The sequence below is a fragment of the Sinocyclocheilus grahami genome, unplaced genomic scaffold (genome assembly GCF_001515645.1).
Source record: "Sinocyclocheilus grahami isolate Dianchi unplaced genomic scaffold, SAMN03320097.WGS_v1.1 scaffold799.1, whole genome shotgun sequence".
Classification (NCBI taxonomy): Eukaryota; Metazoa; Chordata; class Actinopteri; order Cypriniformes; family Cyprinidae; genus Sinocyclocheilus; species Sinocyclocheilus grahami.
This window is the reverse complement of record NW_015505978.1, coordinates 306,419-310,811: the sequence shown is the minus strand read 5'-3', so window position 1 is coordinate 310,811 and position 4,393 is coordinate 306,419.

Genomic DNA, 4,393 nt, shown 5'->3' with positions numbered 1-4,393 from the left:
GTATTGCCTGGTTCAGCAGGAGGTGGGGGGGGGGGGGGGGGGGGGGGGGGCATACACCCGTACAATACAAGGCCACGGAGGATCTACCACAGCCTCCCGAGTCCCCCGCTCCGCCGCAGCCTCCCGAGGTCCGCCGCGGCCTCACGAGGCCCCCCGATCCACCGCGGGCCCCCGAGGCCCCCGATCCGCCATGGCCCCCCGAGTATCCGGCTCCGCCATGGCCTCCCGAGGTCCCTGCTCCGCCATGGCCTCCCGAGGTCCCTGCTCCGCCATGGCCTCACGTGTCCTCTGCTCCGCCATGGTTCCCGGATCCACCCTGGAGGCTCTCTGTGGCTCCGCCCGATTCCAGTCCTGCACCAGCCTCCAGGGCGCCCACCCCCCCTCCCCGAGGATACGGTTATGGCGCGGGTCGTGCCTTCTGGGAGGGGGGCGATCTGTCACACCCCTGTGGACTGTCGATTATGGTTTCTCCCTGTGTCCTTATTTGGTTGTTCCTGTTCCCATTATTAGTTAATCACCTCATTGTGTTCACCTGTCTGTCCCTCATTATCTGCCCTATAAGTTCCCGTCTCTTGTATCCTAGTGTTGTCAGTTATTGTGAATGTTACCCTGAGTGTGTGTGTGTCTGTCTCGGCCTTGTTGCTACATTAAATATCCTTCTTTTGAATCCTTGTCATCCTGCCTGCCTCCACACACCTGGACCGTGACACTTTTATTTATTCATGTATTTATTTTATTGGTGGAAACATGCTTCCGTAGTCCTGATATCATAATGAAGAATAAAGAAGCCTAATTAAAAGGATGTTATTTCATAGAAAAAATATCAAATTAATCGAATAATACTTTAACTTTTGTCAGTCAAATTATGTAGTGCAACCAAGACGCCGGAGGAAAACCAAAACAGGAAATTAAATTAAAAAGACCCCTGCAGACTCTCATGACCATATTTGAAGGTTAATAATACTCGTATACAATGATAATTTGACCTTTGACAAGACAAGGAGGGTTCAGTTTGGAAGTTCAAGGTGTAAGAATAATGTAACATTTTGTTAAACATTTTTCAAAACCATATGAAAACAACACAAAGAACAACATTTGTGAACTAAATACAATTTTAACTTAAACTTCAATCAGTATAGTCTTAAATGCTCTAGTAGTTTAGCGTATGAGGAATATGATAACTATAGTTATATTTAATGCATCATAATCAAATTGAAGACAGTGAGGACAAATAAAAACAGTTGGAGTTACTTTGAAATTATGAATCCCATTTTTTAAGATTCAGAACACATTCAGTGGCCTGCTGCCTGTGTGACACATCAGATCATTAAACACATTTTGGCTGTTGCTGTCATTAAGAGGTTTTTGGGTCTTGAGCATGTCCATGGTTGCCCAAACATGTCTGTAAATGTGGATAAATAAGAAGACTTGTTGGAGGAAGCACCTGCTCCTTTACAGGGGGCTATTTCCACCCCCAACACTGGGATATACAGACATCTATTCCGGAGGATAATGCGTGGGGGTTTTCCCTGTTTTTCCCTGTTTACCTTTGAGTGTTATGCCTGCAGCCAGCTGCAAAGACCCGCTTAGTGCGACTCCACACTCTCATGCTTCCAGATGTTCCAGGAAAAACAAGTGTGCCAGCCTGTCGCTCAGGAGAAGAGTCATTTGAAGCTGTGTGCCAAGACTTCCTGCCTCACACACTACACAGGTGGATGTCAGTTACAAGTGTAACAGAGCACACTTGTCTTTTACAGTATTTTACTGAACCCCAAGCATGCAGAGCATTCAGACCAATTATTCACAAAAATAATTTAAAATCAAAACCAGTTTATGTATTATAGTGATTTTACTATGCTGATTGTTTAATTGTTATCCTAATGTTGCTACAGACTGTATTTGAAATTTATACTCAGTACAACATACATCTTGAAGTATATTTGCTGTTAATTACAGGTATATCAGCAGTAATTATTGGGAACACAAACAGGACACAAATAGCATGAGAATGAGCCAATCATTGATCATTGTATCAATCCTGGCATGTCTTTTTACTGTAGGATATGCCTCCAGTGCCAAGGACATGTCTTTTCAGACCACCAACTCCTGACAAAAAATGATTCCACAGAGGAAGTACCATGTATAAAGCAGTCCTGGAAGCCAGGGCTAAACAACAGGCCCTTGAGAGCATTGTTCAGTTTGCTGTTATTGTAGCCGATGTGTCCATGGTCTCATTTAATAAAGGACGAATAAATGAGTGAGTCCCTGTCCGGCTTGATGTGTGAGAGGGGCAGAGGAGTTTTCCCACACGGTGAGAGGAAGAGAGAAAATGTTCTCACAGTAGGTTGCTTTCCCCACCCCCCCTTCCACCCCTACAAGGCTGTGAATAGGGGCTTCTCTCTCTCGACCTCAGGTGCTGCTTGATTGGCACAGTTAGGACTGGGTGCATGCAAACATTATGTGAGAGCAGATTCTTTCATCTCTCATATTCTCTACTATAGGCCTACAGTATCTGTTGTTCTATGCGCTAGAGTTCAGAGTCTAGACACATGCACTAGTTTTTTTTTGTTGTTGTTGTTTTTTTTTTAGCTAAGACTTGTACATGTGCTTGTATGGAAATTGACAAAAACAAACCTACACTTTTTAAAATAACGGTTCCAAAAGAACCTTTCGGTGAACCATGTTTTTCTTAGTGTGAAGAATATTTTCTGAAGCCTCTTGAACCTTCATTTTTAAGAGTGCAAGTTTATTTTCAAAGTCAAAGTACCTTAAAGTCTTGGCAAAATAAATAAATAAATAATAATAATAAAAAATACAATGTTATCCAATGTTAACACACAATGAATTAAATAAAATTAAATACAATTTTAATTTTATTTAATTTTATTAGCAAACAAATTTTGTAATTAAATAAAATTGTAACATAATAATAATTAAAATATATTTATATTTATTATTATTATTATTATTATTATATAAATATTAATAAAAAGCAAATAGTTAGTATAGTTATCATTGGTAATCAATAGTAGTAATAGTGATCATGATGTATAAAAGTTATGTATAAAAATTACCAATTATATAATTGACTCTTGTCAGATTGTATGTCTGTGTTATATTATGTTTACTTGTTTATCTAAACATTTATGATAAAAATACACCAGAATTATATATTAAATTAAATTAAATATATGCATTTAGCAGACGCTTTTATCCAAAGCGACTTACAGTGCATTCAGGCTATACATTTTTTTATCAGTATGTGTGTTCCCTGTCACACAAGAGCGTTTTCACAAGCATTACCACTGATTATCACTGTTAGAGAAAACACACATTTGTCTAATTGAACTTGAGATTGGACTTGTGATGCCTGTGAAAACGCTTTTGTGTGACAACTATAGTCTCAGAATGTGCCTTGACTTTTCTAGTACAAAACCTTTCGCCACTATAAAGAACCTTTTTGTGCAGTGGAAAGGATCCAGGGATGCATGGATCCAGTGTCTTCACAGAACCACAGATGGCAAAAAATAAATTTTTTATAAATAATAAATAACCCTAAGAGATATTCAGTGTTAAGTGTGACAACTAGTCCCTGTTTGGCATATGTGCACACACACCAAACACAATAAGATGGTGCAGGAGAAATTTTTGCAGGGTTAGCATATTGTCACGAATATGGGCAGGGCACGGAGGTTCACTCGAGCCACAATCTCTCTCTCTCTCTCTGCTACTTCGTTTCCACTATTATTCAGGTTATACCGCTGGACAGGATGCAGCATCTGGGGACCTGGGTTCTGGGGACGCAGTATCCTCAATCTCTGGGAAAAACAGAGTGGGAAAAAGATGAATGTGTTACGCAGGACAACCTCAACAAACTCCCATCACACACATGCACTGCATGTCAGAGGGGCCCCTTTCACTCCACATCACACACACAGGTGGTCCGCAAAAAACAGTCTGACAGTGACGTTGTTACTCTCCATTTATGCACAATCAAAAAGTGATTCTGACAGGAACTGACAGGAAACGACTTTGAAGTGATTTAAAGTTAACTGTACTTCCTTGATATAATTGTTTATGTAGTTCTCATAATAATATAATGAATGTCTTCCTGATTATGTGGGAAAACAGAGTTTGCTTAGGATAAAATGGTTAATCAAAAAGCTATTGTTTGATGTTTTTGATAGTTAATTTCCTTTGTTTCTCAGAATTCTTCAAATGATCAAGTGGAATGATGTCATCTTCAGTCTCATGTACGCATTGTCATATAACATATAAGAATTTCACACCAAGTGACATATTGTATGAAAACATATCTTTGACATAAACTACAAATTCTTTAAAAATCAGGTTACTAGCAGAATATAAACCACCACAACAATCATAATTAAGA